We start from the raw sequence: 22,024 nt of genomic DNA on the forward strand, positions 1-22,024 counted from the left end.
AGATGTATCAACTCCGGCCAAGCTTAAACCTTTGCTTGTCCTCAAGAAGTGCAGTTGACAAACTGAAAGTGATAAAGAAAAACTTTTATGAACTCTTTTGTTCTTGGTTACATAAATAAGCTTAAGTAGCACCAAGGTTTTCAGCAAAGATCATGACTAACAATGTCAACAATAACTCTTAGAAATTATATGAACTTATATCAATGGCATAATCAACTAGAGAACAATAATGAGATATATCAAATGCCAACACTTGTTCAAAACAATCATGATACAATATGACAACAGTGGTATCTCGCTAGCCCTTTCCGAGACAAAAAAACATAATTGCAGAGCACCTCCAAAGTTCAAGCAGCGACTAAACATTGTAATTCATGGTAGAAAAGATCCAGTCATGATGCATCCAACATTAACTAAACACAATGCATGAGGATGACAATAGTGATCTCAGGTCTGGCGCTTGTTCGAGAAGGTGATGACTCATCATAAAATTAAATAGATAGTCCCTATGAAGAGGGAAACAGGGATTTGCAAAGGTGCTATAGCTCAAAGCTTAAAACAGAGATAAATATAATTTTGGGAGGTGCACCCTTCCTGTCAATGTTAGGACCAAGAGTTATCAATATCTTCCATGCTAAACACATTAGCGACGGTTCCCAAGCAGTAAAAGTAAAGGTCTACTCCCCCTCCACCAACAAACACACTCCATGTCTAGCCAAGTCCACGGGTATTGTCCTACCAACAACAGTCCTGGGGGAGTTTTGTTTAATTATTTACAATTTTGATTTCAGGACTGGGCATCCCTATTAACGCCCCTCTCGTGCAAGGATGAGTGAATAACCACTCATCATGAGAATAACTCGCTTAGAATGGAAGATATTGACTGCCTCTATTGCTCCATGAGTGGTCTAGGCACACAAAACAGATGTTCATTTGAAATTTTGGAGGTGGCACATGCAAATTTACTTGGAACGGCAGGGTAATACCGCATATAGGTAGATATAGTGGCTCATCTGGAATAACTTGGGTTTAAAGATTTTGATGCACAAGCTATATTCCTGCTTAGTACAGGCGAAGGCTAGCAGATAGGTTGAGAAGCGGCCAGCTAGAGAGCGAAAACGGTCATGAACATGCATTATGCATAATCAACATTGAATACTAGCATGAGTAGGATATGAACACCATGAACATAAATAGCGTAGAGGCTATGTTGGTTTTGATTCAACTACATGCATGAACATGTGCCAAGTCAAGGCACTTGAAATATTCAAAGGAGGATGCCATATCATCAGACTACAAAACAATCATTTTAATGCATGTTGACATCCAAGATAAATCATTATCCACTCCTAGCTACTTAAGCATGGCATGAGCAAGTATAATCTCTAATTGTCTTGCAAACATGTTTGATCATAATAGGCTGAATCACGGATATTAGGTTAAACATATTTACAAAAGCAAAAGCAAGTTGAGTTCATACCCGCTTCTCTCTGCCACAATCAGTTCATCAAATGTCGTCATTATTGCCTTTCACTTGCACGACCAAATGATATGAAAATAATAATACTGCAAGAGTGTTGTGGACTAAGCTGGAATCTGCAAACATTTTATTCCAAAGGAGAAGACAAGGTAATATGGGCTCTTTATTAAATCAACAGTAATGCATATAAGAGCCACTCAACATTTTCATTGTGATCTTCTCCTTGGTACGACTCAAAAAGGAATGAATTTCAGAGAAACACACTGAAATATTTTTGGAGTTTTTAGTTTGTCTTGAAGAAAGCAAATTAAAGAAAAAAAATAAAAAAAATGAGAAAAACTATTTACAAGGGAGAGCTCCCAACAAGCAAAAGAAGAAATGAGAAATCTTTTTGGGTTTTCTTTTAATACCAGAACTAATTTAACTAGAAAGAAAAACCGAAGAGAAGCAAGAAATATTTTTGGATTTTCTCAAAGTTTTTCAAACACACAAGAAGATAGCGAGAAAATAAATCTAGCATGGATATTACAATGAAAAAGTGTGAACATCGACAACTGGAATGAAATGTGTGAACATGAATATAATGTCAGTGGAAATACGTACTCTCCCAAGCTTAGGCTTTTGGCCTAACTTGGTAATCACCATCTGCAGCCTAGATAATAATCTGAATGATAGCTCATGGAGGCTCTTGGTGCAGCCTCTTCAGCCCGCCGAGCAGCCTTGACCTCCGCATTGTACAAGTGGGCCTTGCTCTCAATAACATAATATCTTCTTTTGCTGTGATAATCAAAGAGAGCAGGCGCAGGAAAAACAACAGACACAATGTGTTCTTTATTGAACCTCAAGTTATAAGTATAATCAGTGATTGTGCCCTGAAGGAATTGATGGCGCTTCATGGCCTCAAAGTCTAAGTACTGAGTAGGTAGGCTGGGATCATTAGACAGGGGTGTCACACCAACCTATTTAGCTAAACGAGAATCATAAATCCCACCATAAAAGTGACGACTATCAACATTACGTTGCAGCGTACGTGCAATGATTGCTCCCAGATTATAACGTTTAATTCTGGTCAAAGTTGTGTGTATGAGGCTCAAGTCAGGAGCACATAGTGTGCTACAATCTTGCTTGCCCATGTTGCATTTGCCATTAAAGAGTGCAAAGTAGTGAACTGATGGGAAATGAATACTTTTAATTCTACATTGTGCCACTCCTCTATCCTCTCCAAATCGAAGATTAATCAAGAATGACTCATACTCAGATTTTGGCGGTTCATCCAGCGAACCCCAATCTGGAATTTTACAGGCATCACATAACACATCTAGAGGCATGGTAAATGGATGATCATAAAGACTAAATGAAACTCTAGACTCACGAGGATGATATTTAAATTTCCTAGTGAATGCTTCTGCGAGGTTGAGATGTTAGATGCACTTATCTTCAATGTAGGGACCGAGCTCGGTGTTGTGAACAGATTGCTCAACTTCTTCCTTAATACCTGCACTCACCATGAAATCGTTGCACGACCATAGGCATGATTTGGTAGCAGCATCTTGCATTGAGCTTGCACTTGGTTCAACATAGGACCATCGTATCGAGCCACTACTCGATGATGCTTCCGAAGACCTTCTCTTCAAAGAACTCCTAAAGAATTGCATTTTTATTTTTGAACAATTTCTGAAAAAATTTGGGACACAAATTTTTTGTCGACAAAACTTCCCAAGATTGATAGAAACTACTCATATGGATGCCTAGAGGCCATAACAAGCATTCAAACTACTTAGAATCTAAGAATTCAACATGCAAGCCCATTTATAGCAGCACCAAGAGTAGCTAATTATTCAAAATATAGATCACTAAAGAAAAAACTAATTGGAGCAATGGAGGAGTCACATACCAAAGAGCAATCCCCCAAAATAGTTTTGGAAACAGAGCTTCGAGCAAAGAGATCGAAATCCGCGGGTTTGAGAGCAAGAACACGAGGGAGAGAGCTATGGTGATTTGTTTTCTGGAGGTAGGAGATGACATGGGCTAAAGGGATAAGTGAGCGGGTCCACATGGGGACCACAACCCACCAGGGCGCACCTGGGGTTGCTGGCGCGCCCTGGTGTCTTGTGGGCACCAGGGGCACCCCCTGATGTTATTCATACCAGAAATTCAGAAATATTCAAAAAAATCGTATTAAATTTTCAGGGCATTCTGAACACTTTTATATTCGACCACTTTTTTATTGCATGGAAAATTTAGAAAATAGGCTAAACATGGCATTTTGTTATAATTAACTAAAAAAACAAAAAAAGGTGGGAGCAGAAGGCTGTGCCTATTAAATTCATCAACTTCATACCTCTCAAAAATGATCTATTAATAAGGTTGATCAAGTCTTATTAAGAACCACTTTTGATTAGCATGAAACCGAAGAACTTTCGTAAAACACTAAGTTACCTCAATGGGGATATGCATATCCCCAACAACAAGTATTTCATATTTCTTTTTGGCAGAAGGTAGAGGGAGTTGAAAACTTCCAATACAAATTGTCGGAGATTTCTCAGTAACATTAATACCATTGATTTGGAATCATTTCTTCAGGAAATGCACCGTATGCTCATTACTATTGATATGAAAAGTGACCTTGCTTTTATTGCAATCAATAACAGCCCCTGCCGTATTCAAAAAGGGTCTACCAAGGATAATCGACATATTATTGTCCTCGGCCATCTCAAGTATAACAAAGTCTGTTAAGATAATAACATTTGCAACAACAATAGGTACATCGTCACAAATACCGATGGGTATGGCAGTTGACTTATTAGCCATTTGCAAAGATATTTCAGTAGGTGTGAGTTTATTCAAATCAAGTCTTTTATATAAAGAGAAAGGCATAACACTAACTTCAGCTCCTAAACCACACAAAGCAGTTTTGACATAATTTCTTTTGATGGAGCACAGTATAGTTGGTATTCCTGGATCTCCAAGTTTTTAGGTACTCCATCCTTAAAATAATAAATAGCAAGCATGGTGGAGATTTCAGCTTCAGGTATCTTTCTCTTATTTGTGATGATGTCTTTCATGTATTTTGAAGAAGGGGCCATCTTTAAAATATCAGTCAAGCGGGTGCGCAAAAAGACTAGCCTAAGCATTTCAGCAAAGCGTTCAAATTCTTCATCATCTTTTTGTTAGTTGGTTTAGGTGGAAAGGGCATGGGTTTTTGAACCCATGATTCCCTTCCTTTTCCATGTTTTCTAGCAACAAATTCTATTTTGTCATATCTTTTATTTTTAGGTTGTTGGTTATCAAGATCAACAACAGGTTCTATTTCAACATCATTATCTGGTTCTTTATCATTGTCTGGTTGGGTGTCTTCATGAACGTCATCATTATCATTTTCATTTTCACTAGGTGAATGTTCATTACCAGATTGAGTTTCAACATAAGAGATAGAGACATCATTATTATCTTCAAGAGGTTTTTCTATTTCAGGTTCACTAGAGGTATGCAAAGTCCTATCTTTTTCTTTTTCTTCTTCTTTTTAGAAGAGGTGCATCAATATTAATTCTTTGAGAGTCTTGTTCAATTCTTTTAGGATGTCCCTTAGGATAAAGTGGTTCCTGAGTCATTTTGCCTCCTCTAGTTGCTAGTCTAACAACAAAGTCATTCATATTATTATTCATTTCACAAAGCAATTCCTTTGAGATTTAGCAACTTGTTCTAACCGGGTTTGAACCATAGAGGAATGCTTTCCTACACCTCTAACATCAATAGTGATTCTAAATAACAAGTCACTCAAGCGAGTAATCATATCGGAGTTGTATTTCAATTGTTTCTTAACATTTGCATTGAAGTGATCTTGTTTGATGATGTACCTATCAAATTCATATAAGCATTGACTAGGATGTTTATTGTAAGGGATGTCACTTTCATCAAACTTTATGAAAGAATTTACCTCTACCACCCGCGGAGGTGGTGCATCAAGACCATGTATTTTTCAATATGGGGTAAATTCTTAACATCCTCGGCTTTAATACCGTTTTCCTTCATGCATTTCTTTGCCTCCTGCATATCTTTAGGACTGAGAAATAAGATACCCCTCTTCTTCGGAGTGGGTTTAGGCGGTCGTTCAGGAAGAGTCCAATCATCATAATTCTTCAATATATTATTCAATAATTCTTCAGCTTGTTCAGCAGTTCGTTCCCTAAAACACAACCAGCACAACTATCTAGAAAGTCCCTAGAAGCATCGGTTAGTCCATTATAGAAGATATCAAGTATTTCATTTTTTTGAAGAGGATGATCAGGCAAAGCATTAAGCAATTGGATAAGCCTCCCCCAAGCTCGTGGAGACTCTCTTCTTCGATTTGCCCAAAGTTAAATATTTCCTGTTGTCGGGGAAACCGAACACCTATGGGGTCACAAGGATCCCTTCTAGTTCGGCGGGGGATTAGGTGCACGAAGAGTAGGTCGAGCCGTTAGCACACAGTGGATTTTACCTAGGTTTGGGCCACAAAGATGCGTAATACCCTAGTCTTGCTTGTCTCGATATATGTGTTCTTGAGCTTTTGAACTAGCTACAATGCGAGCACGGTCCAAAAGTCTGAATGCTCTCTCTGTATGCCTTGGGCCTCCTTTTATACGTAAAGGGATTGCCACAGTGGCACACAGGAGGTGGCAAGCTATAGTGATCGAGCTTATCGCTCGGTCAACGTAGGACAAACGCATTTAATGCGTTGCCTACGTGTCCTCCTACTTTATCGGGGATGGTAACAGGAGTCATCCCGTCTGTTGCCGCCTCCCCTCTCTTCGACACGCGTCCATGTTGACGAGGCATGCAGTGCCATGCTGGCTACTTTGCTGCTGTGTTGGCGTGAAGGTAGAGCTTCCACGAAGATCTACATGCCGCCACGCAGGCGTCTGCTTAGTTGGCACGCTGATCGTCGCACTGGAGTGGAGGTGAGGTGGTGAACCCTTGCCGCAGGTCCGGCCGCGGCCCAACGATCGTCCCTGGCAAGGCTTGCCGGGGGCCTTGGAGTCGTCCCCGGCGAGGATCTCTGGTCCCACGTGGGCCTGTGGGCTGTCAACCTTCATGAGGATCTGCATGCTACTAGGCATGAGTTCTTAGATCTTGGTCTTAACATTGTCGATGGTGTCAGAGCTCTCAGCCCCAAGGGTGATGGGCTTGCTGGTGTTTTGCAGGCCGACCTGACAAGGGTGTTGCCAGGGGTGGTCCAGCTCGCCCTCTGTTCCTTGTGCTTCGAGTATATGTCTTGGTAGTCTTTGGGTTTTGTCTTCCTCTGCCCCGCCAAGCCCTGCCGCTGCTGTGGCTGCGACTGCCCATGCACCAGTAAGGGGTACAGAAGTACCCATACTTTTGTACACCGATAGGAGCCCCGGGCCTAGGCCACACATAAGCGCAAGGCATAGTTCGGCTAGGCCCAAGGCAATGTGCGGGCGGGCGTGGCAGAGATGGATCACCACGATCTTTCTGTCAGTTGCGCTTCCCCATGACCCGCATTGAGTGCGTGACATGGGGGCCGTGCGTAGGATGGGTGTGGCACGCATGCGTCACCCTACAGTAAATGGTAAAGAGGTGGCCCGGGCCTTCCCCATAAAAAGGGGAAATCGACAGGGGCACTGCTCATTTACCCCCTCCGCTCCTCCCAATCTTGGAACCGCCATTCCCCTGCTTCTTGCTTGAGCGAAAAACCAGAGTTCTTGCTCCTCCTCGCCGCCGCCGCGCCACCATTGCTTTCAGATCCCTTGCTTCTCCTGGCGCGCCAAAGATGTCGGGGAAACCGAACACTTATGGGGTCACAAGGATCCCTTCTAGTTCGGTGGGGGATAGCTGCACGAAGAGCAGGTCGAGCCGTTAGCACACAGTGGATTTTACCCAAGTTTGGGCCGCAAAGATGCGTAATACCCTAGTCCTGCTTGTCTGGATATATGTGTTCTTGAGCTTTTGAACTAGCTACAATGCAAGCACGGTCCAAAAGTTCGAATGCTCTCTCTGTATGCCTTGGGCTTCCTTTTATATGTAAAGGGGTTGCCACAATGGCACACAGGAGGTGGCAAGCTACAGTGATCAAGCTTATCGCTCGGTCAACTTAGGACGAACGCATTTAATGTGCTGCTTACGTGTCCTCCTACTTTATCGGGGATGGTAACAGGAGCCATCCCATCCGTTGCCGCCTCCCCTCTCTTCGACACGCATCCATGTTGACAAGGCATGCAGTGCCATGCTGGCTAGTTAGCTGCTGTGTTGGTGTGAAGGTAGAGCTTCCACGAAGATCTGCATGCCGCCATGCAGGCGTCAGCTTAGTTGGCACACTGATGTCGCACTAGAGTGGAGGTGAGGTGGTGAACCCTTGTCGGGTGCGGGTCCGGCCGCGGCCCAGCGATCGTCCCCGGCAAGGCTTGCCAGGGGCCTTGGAGTCGTCCCCGGCAAGGTTCTTTGTCAGTGTCAAAACCGGCGGATCTCGGTAGGGGGTCCCGATCTGTGCATCAAAGCTGATGGTAACAGGAAGCAAGGGACAAAGATGTTTACCCAGGTTAGGGCCCTATCGATGGAGGTAAAACCCTACTTCCTGCTTGATTAATATTGATGATATGGGTAGTACAAGAGTAGATCTACCACGAGATCGTAGAGGCTAAACCCTAAGAGCTAGCTATGATGGTATGATTGTAATTGTTATCGGCCTTCTAAGGACCAACCTCTCCGGTTTATATAGACACCGGAGAGGGCTAGGGTTTACATGGAGTTAGTTACAAGAAAGGAAATATAATATCCGGATCGCCAAGATTGCCTTCCACGCAAAGGAGAGTCCCATCCGGACACGGGCCGAAGTCTTGAGTCTTGTGTCTTCATGCTTCAATAGTCCGGACGTTATACACAGTCCGGCTGTCTGGATACCCCCTAATCCAGGACTCCCTCAGTAGCCCCTGAACCAGGCTTCAATGAGGATGAGTCCAGCACGCAGTATTGTCTTCGGCATTGCAAGGTGGGTTCCATCTCCGAATACTGCAAAGTACCTGTTACGACGAATAGTGTCCGGCCTCCAATCAATGTTGTGCTCCTTGGCTTCAGTGCCTCAGTAATGACCATCTCCACGTGTCGAGCGAATGCAAGGAGTCGAGGCATTTTTGCATTTGCCACCCTCGATCCGCCGGGCCAACCGTCTATTTGAAGGGACGGGGATTCTCAGATCCAAACCTCACTCTCCCTCCCAAGGCTAGCATCCAACGGAGCGCTCCGTAAAAAACCATTCCAACATGGCTGGCCGTCGCAGCTCTTCTGCTCGCCCTTCTCGTTCCAAGTCAGGGGATTGGGGAGAGTGTTTAGTTCCTCATAGCCGTTTGATAGAGTTACAAACCCAAGGGTTTCTCCCACCGGCGTTCACGGTCCCCGTCCGAGCTGGAATAGCCACTTATGACGGAGGGGAACAAGCTGAGTGATCTCCTAACCCATCTCCGGAGGAGCGCATATGCCTCATCCCGCATCTGCTGAGGGGCGTCGGGTTTCCTATTCACCCGTTTCTTTGCGGGCTCCTGGAGTTCTACGGCCTCCAGTTACACAATCTTACCCCCGCCTCTATTCTGCACATAGCGGGGTATGTCGCCCTTTGCGAGCTGTTTTTAGGCTGTGAACCACACTTCGGATTATGGAGGAAGCTGTTCTGCCTCATCCCCCGCACCCAGGGAGAGTCCCTATGTCAAGTGGGCGGGGCCAAAGTATGGCGCATCGCCGAGACTGGATACCTGTCCGGCACTCCTGAGAAGGCACCAGAAAACTGGCCTTCAGAGTGGTTCTATATAGACGACGTTCCCCTTCCGGATCCAGTCCGGACAGGTCTCCCCAAGTTCAGCAACGCCCCGCCGAGGGCACGCCTAAGCTGGCGCCCCCGGGGCCCTCAAGAAGAGGACACAAGGGAAATATACCTCCTGATGAATAGGATAAAGCTACTGGCCAAATCCGGACTGACGATAGTCGAGGTCATGGCGATATGCATAAAGCAGGGAGTGCAACCGCTCCAATATCGGGGAAGCCCATGTGGCATTTCAATAGGGAAGACGACGCCACCCGCTGCGGCCGTAAGGGTCCGGACTCCACTACCACTTTGGCAAGGATATTGTCCGATTTGTACAAAGGGGAAGTGGAGGAATTCCTTCGCATAAAAACGCGGGACGGATTCTCCATGTACAACCCCCAGAGTGGGTAAGTTGCCATTCTTTTCCCTGCTTCACTTACTCTAGTGTTCTTCTGCTAAGGTTACTTGCATCAATGCTTCTGAGCAGGAACTGAGGAGGGCCGTAGAAGGAGTCTTCAGCCCCTCCCCGCAACCAGAGGACCCCGGAAGGGCCCTAGATCCGGGACTCAGAGAAGATCTAGATATCACTATGGAGCTTGTCGACGGGGTATTCTATCAAGCGAGCTGGGATGGCGCCCTAGTGGCCATTACGGCCGACTACCCTGGACTGCTCCCCATGTCGCATGTAAGCCGAACTAAAAAACCTTATCCTCTGAAGAGGACTCCCTCCGGGTATTATAATTTACCCTTGAGGCGTCGTCCTATTTGCAGAGACTACGGTCGGAGCAAGGGGCCGAGCCCCTAGGGACTCGTCAACCACGGGCGTCTGGATCGGGCAGGCTCAAGAGGAAGGCGGTGAGGGTTGACACACTGCTACAGAGGTAAAGTGATAACCTGTCCTGCAATTATAGAATTTGAAATATGACAGCGTCCTTTATGTCTGGTAGGAAGAGGAATAACCGGACTATATCCGGGGACCCCACCAATCACGCCTCCACTAGCCGGGTTCCAGAACCGGCTTCGGGGGCAGAGGCGGACATGGGGCCAACACCGCATAGCTCCCCGACGGAGGATGCAGATATGTGTTTGGCCACAAACTCCGAAGTGGAGAGCGCCATGAATCACCGGCGCCGGAGGGCCGTGCTACGGAACAACATCTTTTCCGAAGAGGCTTTTAATGCCTTCAATTTGGCGGACGCATATGTCCGAGCTGCTCGAGGCGGGCTTGCCCAAGCGACAAACCAGTATATCAAAGACATACGGGTAAGAAATTTTGATAAGTATGTATAGCAGCAGCCCCTGAGACTTGGAATAGTTGGGACAACAGTTTGAAGGATCAATATATGCATAGGTCCTTGTGGACAAGAATGAACAATTGGCGCAGGAGCTGGAGGCATGCAAGGCCCAGCTGACTGATGCGGTAGCCAAGTTAGAGGGACCCCGAAAGGCCCCCTCTGGTAATATTTGTCTCCATTATACGTAGATGTACCAGTTAGTAAATGGCTGGTGCAGTTAGTCTAACAGAAAATTTTGCAGACAATCCTGGGGTGAATCCAGAGGGCGTAATGGGTGACGACTCGCATCTCCAATGGCAGCTAAAGGCTGGCGAGCGCATCCTTACGCAGGTGACGCAAGAGAAGAACAAGCTACAAGATGCCAATATTCGTCTGGACGTGGAATTAAAGGACGTCCGCGCTCAACTGGCGGACTTCGTGAAGGAGAACAAAAAGCTTCGACGCTGCATTTATGGTAAGAGCTCAACCGAACTATGTGATAGTTCGGTGAGGAAGTTTTTAAAAAAATTTGTCTGCAGGAATGTTAACGGGTCGCCCTGAAGAGGAGATGCCCTCATCTGCAGGTGATTTGCTGCAAGAACTTTCCCAGTTGCACGAGCATGCTCGGCATGTGATGCATGGCGTTGCTCAGGCCTTGTGGCCGTCAAGCCTCCTGCCAAATGGCATGGGGGAGCTTGCGGACCTGCTTCAAGGAGCCCGGCAGCGCTTTCATCTGTGGAAGATATCAGCGTGCCGGCAAGGTGCAAGAGAAGCCTGGGCAATGGTGAAGACGCGCTACACCAAGCTGGACCCGAACCATATGGCCGAAGTAGGACCGGCGGGGCCCGATGGGCAAGAAATTCCCATAAGTTTGGTATATGACCAGGTAGCGTTAGCCGCTAAGTACTCTCAACAGGATTGTAAGCTAGATAGCCTATTAGATGGTATAGAGGAGGAATATAGTCAGTCCAAGTGACTGTGTAATTTAATGGGCGTAAGTAGCCCCTAGCCGGATTAAAATCATTTGTCATGGCAGACCTTTTCGCTTCAGTCCCCGGATCCTACAGTCCGGGGTGTGTCCGAATACCCGCTGAGTCATACAAAACTGGGGTATGCGTGGAGACCAGGCGTAGGGGTCATAAGTGCTTGAACAGACAAGTACCCAACTAGTTATGTTATATTACATGGATAGTAAGAAACATCTTCCAGGGAGAATAGTTCCATTAGGGGTTCCTTTCCCTGGGTATGCATGCGTCAATGCACATGTCCGGACTGCAAACGATGGCGTAGGATACAAGACTTCTGGGGATTTTTGTTGTAACCAACGAATACATCCTTTGTTCACTGATCGAATATTCTCTTAAGGAAACTAGCTTTCGGCTTCACCCAGTCTGAGGTACACATCTGGCTTAACCGGCAGTAACAATCGCAGAGGTGCTCCCCTTATGCCCTAGCCGAATTAACGGGAACATAGGGCATAAACACAAGAGCCAGGCAACCCAGCTTGGCCACATCTTAAGTCATATCGATGCATATAATGGTGAAGAAAAGGCACATATGGAAAAAGAATGCATATGCGATGGGCAAAAAGCCATTTAAAGTAATTATGTCTAGCTTCCGAATAGGAAGCCCCCAGGTACAGCTTACACACATAGTACGTCCGGAATGATCCGGGAGTCCGCACTATATTAAATACTTTGTGTGAAGAGAAAAAGGGTCGAGAAAGGAGATAAAAAAGAGGTGGAGCATAATTAAAAAGGAGGGGTAAGGAGACGAACACTGAGTTCGACATCTGGCCGCGTTCCATGGGTTTGGCTCGAGTCTGTTATCAGATGCATTACGTAGATGGTACGCTCCTCCGGTGAGGACTTTTTCAATGATGAAGGAACCTTCCCACTTGGGTTTGAGTTTGTCCTTCTTCTTCTCCGGTAGGCATAGAACAAGCTCGCCAATATTGTAAGTTTTGGCCCGCACTTCTCTGCTTTGATATCGTCGAGCCTGCTGCTGATAGAATGCGGAACGGGCTTTTGCGACATCGCGCTCCTCCTCCAGGGCATCCAAGCTATCCTGCCGATCTAACTCGGCTTCCTTCTCTTTGTACAAGCGTACGCATGGCGAATCATGTATTATGTCGCAGGGTAGTACTGCTTCCGCACCGTACACCATAAAAAATGGTGTATATTTGGTGGTGCGATTCGGTGTGGTCCACAGCCCCCAGAGTACAGAGTCGAGCTCCTCTATCCAGTGCGTATCCGATTCTGTTAAAGATCGCACTAGTCTGGGTTTTATCCCGCTCATGATGAGACCATTTGCTCGTTCGACCTGGCCGTTTGTTTGGGGGTGGTAGACGGAAGCGTAGTCGAGCTTAATGCCCATTTTGCCGCACCAAGTTTTCACTTCATCGGCTGTGAAATTTGAGCCATTATCGATGCTGTGGGGGACACCGTACCGGTGTACGACCCCGGATATGAAGTATATTACTGGTCCGGATTCGGCCGTTTTAACTGGTTTGGCTTCTATCCATTTGGTGAATTTGTCCACCATGACCAATAAGTATTTTTTTTCTTATGGCTTCCCCCTTTAAGAGGTCCGACCATATCCAGCCCCCAGACCACGAAGGGCCAAGTTATGGAGATTGTTTGGAGAGCGGTAGGGGGCATATGACTCTGATTGGCGAAGAGCTGGCAGCCGACGCAATGTTGCACAAGGTCCTGTGCATCTTCTCGGGCCGTCGGCCAATAGAAGCCTATACGGAAGGCTTTACTGACTAGCGCTCGAGCTGCGGCGTGGTGTCCGCCCAGTCCGGCATGGATTTCAGCCAAGAGTTGCCGCCCTCCTCTTCGGAGATGCACCTTTGGAGCACTCTGGTCGCGCTTTTCTTGTAGAGTTCCCCTTCGTGGACTTTGTAAGCTTTAGAACGCCGGACTATGCAGCGTGCTTCATTTTGGTCTTCGAGGAGCTCCTGCCTGTTTAGGTAGGCCAAGAAAGGCTTGGTCCACAGGGCGATTACGGCCATGATTTTGTGTGCCGAAGATGTTTTTTCGATGGTAGAGCCTCCGATTGTGTCTGATGGTTCGGAGTCTGGGGGTGTGTTCGGATCCGTGCTGGTATTGCCGGACTCCCCTTCCCATACTACGGATGGCTTGAATAGCCTTTCCAGGAATATATTAGGTGGGACGGGGTCGCGCTTGGCGCCGATGCGGGCGAGGACGTCCGCCGCTTGATTGTTTTCTCGAGCCACATGGTGGAATTCGAGCCCCTCGAACTGAGCTGACATTTTGAGGACGACATTATGATAGGCCGCCATTTTCAGATTGTTGGCATCAAAGTCTCCATTTATTTGTGATATTGCGAGGTTCGAATCCCCACGCACTTCCAGGCGTTGGATGCCCATAGAGACTGCCATCCGAAGACCATGCGACAGAGCCTCATATTCGGCTGCATTGTTGGAGTCTGTGTATAATATTTGTAGGATGTACTGGACCGTGTCCCCGGTGGGAGACGTCAGGACTACCCCTGCTCCCAGTCTGACCAGCATTTTGGAGCCGTCGAAGTGCATGATCCAGTTGGAGTACGCCTCGTACTCTTTAGGGAGTTCGGCTTCTGTCCATTCGGCGACAAAGTCAGCCAGTACTTGCGACTTAATGGCTCATCGTGGTTTGTATATTATGTCGAATGGAAGGAGCTCAATAGCCCATTTAGCAATCCGGCCCGTAGCGTCGCGGTTATTAATGATGCCATTGAGTGGTACTTCGGAGGCGATGGTAATCGAACACTCTTGAAAGTAGTGTCTTAGCTTCCGGGATGCCATGAAGACCATGTATGCTATTTTTTGATAATGTGGGTATCGGGATTTGCATGGGGTGAGGACCGTGGATACGTAATAAACCGGCTTTTGAAGCGGGAATTTGTATCCGTCCACCTCTTGTTCGACAACGAGCACTGCCCTTACCACTTGATGTGTTGCCGCTATGTATAGTAGCATAGGTTCGCCGATGTTTGGCGCTGTTAGGACTGGATTACTGGCCAATAAGGTCTTTATCTCATCGAGTCCGGCCGCGGCTGCATCCATCCATACAAAGTGTTCGGTGCATCGAAGGAGGCGGTAAAGAGGCAATTCCTTTTCTCCTAGCCTGGATATAAAGCGGCTCAAAGCGGCCACACATCCAGCTAGCTTCTGGATGTGCTTGAGGTCTGTTGGTATAGCCAACTGCGACAGAGCTCGGATTTTTGCTGGATTCGCTTCGATTCCTCTATTGGAAACAATGAAGCCCAGTAGCTTCCCCGAGGGGACACCGAAAACACATTTTTCTGGATTCAACTTGATGTCGTATGTCCAGAGGTTATCGAATGTAAGCCTCAAGTCATCTATTAGGGTTTCAACGTGTCTGGTTTTTATGACCACGTCGTCCACATATGCTTCCACTGTTTTGCCGATTTGTTTTTCCAGGCATGTTTGAATCATGTGTTGATAGGTTGCACCGGCATTCTTGAGCCTGAAGGGCATAGTGTTGAAGCAAAAAGGGTCATATGGCATTATAAAAGCTGTTGCAGCTTGGTCAGACTATGTCATCTTTATTTGATGGTATCCGGAGTATGTGTCGAGAAAACACAGCGAGTCGTGTCCAGCTGTGGCATCGATGATTTGATCGATGCGAGGGAGGGGAAAGGGATCCTTGGGGCAAGCCTTGTTGAGGTCTTTGAAGTCGACGCATAGGCGCCAGGATTTGTCCTTTTTTGGTACCATTACCAAATTTGCCAGCCAATCCGGATGTTTAATATCTCTGATGAATTCGGCCTCAAGTAGCTTGGCTAGCTCTTCCCCCATGGCTTGCCGTTTGGGTTCTGAAAACCGCCTTAGGGTCTGTTTGACCGGTTTGTATCCCTTTAGTATATTGAGGTTGTGTTCGGCCAGCCGGCCTGGGATGCCTGGCATGTCTGAAGGGTGCCAGGCGAAAATGTCCCAATTCTCGCGTAAGAAATCTCGCAGCGCGGCGTCCATCACGGGGCTCAACTGTGTCCCGATGGATGCTGTCTTCGTGGGGTCCGTTGGGTGGACTTGGAATTTGACTATCTCGTCTGCAGGTTTAAATGAGGTGGACTTGGGTCGCTTGTCGAGTATCATGTCGTCCCTGTCCACGGTGGCCCGTAGTGTTGTTAACTCTTCGGCTGCTAGGGCTTCAGATAATGCTTCCAGGGCCAGTGCCGCGGTTTTGTTTTCGGCGCGAAGTGCAACGTCCGGATCACTGGCTAGAGTGATGATTCCGTTGGGTCCGGGCATTTTAAGCTTCATGTACCCGTAATGAGGTACAACTTGAAAGCTTGTAAACGCGTCCCGCCCTAGAAGGGCGTGGTATCCGCTGCTAAAGGGAGCCACTTGGAATGTGATTTCTTCGGACCTATAATTTTCCGGGGTGTTGAATACCACATCGAGTGTGTTTTTTCCCGCACACCGCGCTTCCTGAGTAGGGATGATTCCCCTGAAGGTGGTGCCGCTTCGCTCAATGCGCCCTTTATCAATTTCCATCTTGTCGAGCGTTTTCTCATAGATCAAGTTTAATCCGCTTCCTCCGTCCATGAGTACTTTGGCGAGCCGAAAGCCGTCCACGATTGGGCTAAGGACCAAAGCAGCCAGTGCTCGGACAGTCTAGAATCGAGGTTCATCACTGGCATTGAAAGTTATAGCAGTGTCGTTCCAGGGGTTTATTTTTGCCACATGGTAAATTTCAGCGGAGCTTCGACGAGCTCGCTTGCGCCTATTGTTCGAGGCAAAAGTCTCGAAGACTGTTAGTACCGTATCGTGTTCGCTGGCAGGATGCTGTTCCGCTTTATGGCCTACAAGGAGATCCTCGCCACTTTTCGCCACCTGTCGGAGTATCCAACATGCCCTAAGGCTATGAGTTGGTATTGTATCCGGAGTGCTGTGGAGCTTACATGGCCCGTCGAGCCATTCTTCCAATGCGGATCCCCACCCTGGGGTGGGTTTTGGTTTCTTGGGGATTGGATCGGACGACTTACGAGAGTTTGTCCGTTTAGTTCGGGCAAAGGTCTTGGTGAGAGCGGTACTATCCCAAAATTCCGTTTGGGTTTTCCACGCGCTCTCCATCTCACAGTACTTCCGTACTATGATTGCCAAGTCCGCGAAGCATACTATGTCGCGGCGGTTTATAGCATTCAGGAGTCCTTCATCCGTGCAGTTTTTGCAGAAGAGTGAGACCACGTTCTCCTCGCGGCAGTCCTTGACCTTGTTAAGCGCAAGGAGGAATCTGGCCCAGTAGTGATGTACGGTTTCCTGGGGCTCTTGCCTGATGTGGGAGAGACAGTTTAAGTCCAGGTAGGTGTTGTTAGCAGAATCCAGATTTTGATCCGATCTAACGCCCAAGGGCGCGGACGGTTCTGAGCTTAACAGCTCAGAATCCGGAGTGCTGCCCAATTTCTTTGGCCCAATGCCCGATTCTAAGTCCAGGACCTGGGTCATGTTTTCCTTTGAGAAGGTTTTCGGCTCAAGGAGTTCGGTGATCCGAACATAATTCGTCCTCAAAGTTGAGGGACAATCCGCGTGTGGTTCCTCCACTATCGCTATCTCATGGGTGACCGGCGGGGACCTGATGTCCCTTCGATCGGGTTTAAGCCCAATCCGGTCATAGTTCATAGCGACTCCCAAAGCGGCGATGCAATCTAAGAGTTCATTAAGGGAGGACAGCTCTATTGGATCCATCAGTTCGGCAAATTCCGAACTTACGCGAAGGTTATGATTGATGACCCGAGAGGCCATCGTCGGCGCTACTGCCGATGGGGCGGCCATGATAAAGCCGCCGAGTCGGAGCGTCTGGCCTACAGCCAGAGCTCCCTCCGAGGTGATGTCGTCCTTGACGATGAGACGAGCCATCAAGCCTTGCGGCGACGACACAGAGGAACTCTCAATGAAAGCACCAATGTCGGTGTCAAAATCGGAGGATGTCGGGTAGGGGGGCCCAATCTATGCGTCAAGGCTGATGGTAACAGGAAGCAAGGGACACAGATGTTTACCCAGGTTCGAGCCCTCTCGATGGAGGTAAAACCCTACTTCCTGCTTGATTAATATTGATGATATGGGTAGTACAAGAGTAGATCTACCACGAGATCGTAGAGGCTAAACCCTAAGAGCTAGCCTATGATGGTATGATTGTAATTGTGATCTGCCTTCTAAGGACCAACCTCTCTGGTTTATATAGACATCGGAGAGGGCTAGGGTTTACATGGAGTCGGTTACAAGAAAGGAAATATAATATCCGGATCGCCAAGCTTGCCTTCCACGCAAAGGAGAGTCCCATCCGGACACGGGCAGAAGTCCCGAGTCTTGTGTCTTCATGCTTCAATAGTCCGGACGTTATACACAGTCCGGCTGTCCGGATACCCCCTAATCCAGGACTCCCTCAGTCTTGCCAGGGGTCTTGGTCTTCTGGTCCCACGTGGGCCTGTAGGCTGTCAACCTTCATGAGGATCTGCATGCTACCAGGCATGCGTTCTTAGATATTGGTCTTAACATTGGCGATTGTGTCAGAGCTCTCAGCCCCAAGGGTGATGGGCTTGCTGGTGTTGTGCAGGCTGCCCCGATAAGGGTGTTGCTGGGGGTGGTCCAGCTTTCCCTCTGTTCATTGTGCTTCGAGTATATGTCTTGGTAGTCTTCGGGTTTTGTCTTCCTCTGCCCCGCCAAGCCCTGCCGCTGGTGTGGCTGCGACTGCCCGTGCACCAGTAAGGGGTACAGAAGTACCCATACTTTTGTACACCGACACTTGTAAGGCAGCTTGTTTCTTATGAGCAGGAAAATATTTTTAGAAGAAGTAATAAATCATATCCTGGGGACTACGCACACAACCAGGAGAAAGAGTATTGTACCATATCTTAGCATCACCCTTTAATGAGAACGGGAGTAATCTGAGGATATAGTAATAGCAAATTTTCTCATCATCAGCAAATAAGGTGGGTATATCATTTAATTTAGTAAGATGTGTGATACGTCCATTTTACATCATGTTTACTTACTATTATTTATGTTGTTTCATTGCATAATAATGCTTTTTGGAGTAATTCTAATGCCTTTTCTCTCATAATATGCAAGGTACACACAAAGGGGGAGAATTCCGGTAGCTGGAAATCTGGACCTGAAAAAGCTACGCCAGGCTACCTACTCTGCACAACTCCAAATGAGCTAAAACTTCACGAGGATTTTTTATGGAATAAATGAGGATTTTTGGAGCCAATAAGTACCATAGGGGGCCCACCAGGTGGGCACAACCCACCTGGGCTCGCCAGGGAGACCAGGCGCACCCTGGTGGGTTATGCTCACCTCGGCCCACCTCCGGTGCCCCTCTTCTAGTACATAAGTCATTTTGACCTAGAAAAAAAATCAGGGGAGGAATTTCAGGATGAAGCACCGCCATCTCGAGGCGGAACCTGGGCAGGAGCACTTTTGCCCTCCGGCGGAGCGATTTCACCGGGGGAACTTCCCTCCCGGAGGGGGAAATCATCGTCATCATCATCACCAACAACTCTCCCATCTTGGGGAGGGCTATCTCCATCAATGTGTTCAACAACACCATCTCCTCTCAAACCCTAGTTCATCTCTTGTGTTTAGTCTTTGTACCGGAACATAGATTGGTGCTTGTGGGTGACTAGTAGTGTTGATTACATCTTGTAGTTGATTACTATATGGTTTATTTGGTGGAAGATTATATGTTCAGATCCATTGTGCTATTTAATACCCCTCTGATCTTGAGCATGATTATCATTTATGAGAAGTTACTTTTGTTCTTGAGGTCTCGGGAGAAATCATGTTGCAAGTAATCATGTGAACTTGATATGTGTTCGATATTTTCATGATATGTATGTTGTGTTTCCCTTAGTGGTGTCATGTGAACGTTGACTACATGACACTTCACAATATTTGTACCTAAGGGATGCATTGTGGAGTAGTTATTAGATGATGGGTTGCGAGAGTGACATAATCTTAAACCCTAGTTTATGCGTTATTCCGTAAGGGACCGATTGGATCCAAAAGTTTAATGCTATGGTTAGAATTTATTCTTAATACTCTTCTCGTAGTTGCGGATGCTTGCAAGGGGGTTAATCATAAGTAGGAGGTTTGTTCAAGTAAGAACATCACCTAAGCACCGGTCCACCCACATACCAAATTATCCAAGTAGCGAACATGAATCGAACCAACATGATGAAAGTGGCTAGATGAAATTCCCGTACACCCTCAAGAACACTTTGCTTATCACAAGAGACCATTTTGGCCCGTCCTTTGCCTCAAAAGGATTGGGCTACCTTGCTGCACTTTTGTTACTACTACCGTTACTTGCTCGTTACAAATTATTTTGCTATCAAACTACTTTGTTACTTACAATTTCAGTGCATGCAGACATTACCTTACTGAAAACCACTTGTCATTTCCTTCTGCTCCTCATTGGGTTCGAGACTCTTACTTATATAAAAGGCTAAAATTGATCCCATATACTTGTGGGTCATCAAAGCTATTTTCTAGCGCCGTTGCCGGGGAGTGAAGCGCTCTTGGTAAGTGGAAATTGGTAAGGAAAAATTATTACTACGTGCTGAAATTTACTGTCACTTGTTACTATGGAAAACAATCCTTTGAGGGGTTTGTTCGGGGTATCTTCACCTCGATCGGAACAACAATTAGTTTCCCCTCAACCTACTGCACCTACTGAAAATATTGAATATGAAGTTCCTTCGGGTATGGTAGAACAACTGCTAGCCAATCCTTATGGAGGAGATGGAACCGAACATCCTGATATGCAATTGATATATGTGGATCGTTTAAGCTTGCAGGTTTACCCGGAGATGAAGCTATGAAGAAGGTTGTATAGGCTATGTGATGATATTGGATCTTGGAACTGGAATTGGTTGGAATTGGAATTCCATCAAAAAATTATCCTATGCATTTAATTCATCGTGATCGGAGTTATATATATATATGGCCTCGTGAAGGAGAAAGTATCGCTCTAGCTTGGGGGAGGCTTAAGTCAATTTTATATTCATTCCCCAATCATGAGCTCTCAAGAGAAATTATTATTCAAAACTTTTATGCTTGGCTTTCTCGTAATGATCAATCCATGCTCGATACTTCTTGTACTGGTTCTTTCATGAAGAAGACTATTGAATTCCAGTGAGATCTTTTAGAAAAAATTAAACGCAACTCTAAAGATTGGGAACTCGATGAAGGTAAAGAGTCAGGTATTGAGCCTAAGTTTGATTATGTTAAATCTTTTATGAATATCGATGCTTTTCAAAAGTTTAGCACTAAATATGGACTTGACTCTGAGATAGTAGCTTCCTTTTGTGAATCTTTTGCTACTCATGTTGATCTTCCTAAAGAGAAGTGGTTCAAATATCACCCACCAATTAAAGAAGAAACTAAAGAACCGGTAAAAGCTAAAGAAGAAACTATCATTTATGATGTTGATCCTGTGTTCACACTGTTTATATTGAAAAATCACCTTTCCCTATTAGGATGAAGGAACATGCTAAAGTTTCGATTGTGGTCAACAAAAGTTATATTAGAACACCTAAACCAGTTGAACAAATCAAAGTTGAACCTAGTGTTGCTATGGTTAAAGATCTCTTGGTCGGTAATATTGATGGGCATGCTATTTACTTCTGTGCTGAAGCTGCTAGGATTGCCAAACCCGATGAAAAAGATAAACATAGACCTGTTGTTGGCATGCATGTTGTCTCAGTTAACATAGGAGATCACTGTTATCATGGTTTATGTGACATAGGTGCTAGCGTGAGTGCTATTCCTTTTTCCTTATATCAAGAAAATATGAATGATATATCACCCACTGAAATAGAAGACATAGATGTTACTATTAAGCTTGCTAATAGAGATACTATATCACCAATTGGGATTGTTAGCGATGTTGAAGTCTTGTGTGGGAAAATAAAATACCCTACTGATTTTCTTGTTCATGGTTCCTAACAAGATGACTTTTGTCCCATTATCTTTGGTAGACCTTTCTTGAACACCATTAATGCTAAAATAGACTGTGAGAAAAAAACTGTCGGTGTTAGCTTTGGTGATGAATCTCTTGAGTTTAATTTTTCTAAGTTTAGTAGAAAACCTCATAAGAAAGATTTCCTAGTAAGGATGAAATTATTGGTCTTGCTTTTGCTGTACCTCCTTCTGATCCTTTAGAACAATATTTGCTAGACGATGAAAATGATTTGCATATGCGTGAAAAAAAATGAAATTGATAGAATCTTGTTCGAACAACAACCTCTTCTTAAACACAATCTGCCTATTGAAACTCTAGGAGGTCCTCCTCCACCTAAAGGTGATCCTGTGTTTGAATTAAAACAATTGCCAGACACTTTGAAATATGCCTTTCTTGATGAGAAAAAGATATATCATGTTATTATTAGTGCTAACCTTTCAGAACATGAAGAAGAAAGATTATTGAAAGTTCTAAGGAAGCA

This window comes from Triticum aestivum, chromosome 5B, assembly GCF_018294505.1.
Source record: "Triticum aestivum cultivar Chinese Spring chromosome 5B, IWGSC CS RefSeq v2.1, whole genome shotgun sequence".
NCBI lineage: Eukaryota > Viridiplantae > Streptophyta > Magnoliopsida > Poales > Poaceae > Triticum > Triticum aestivum.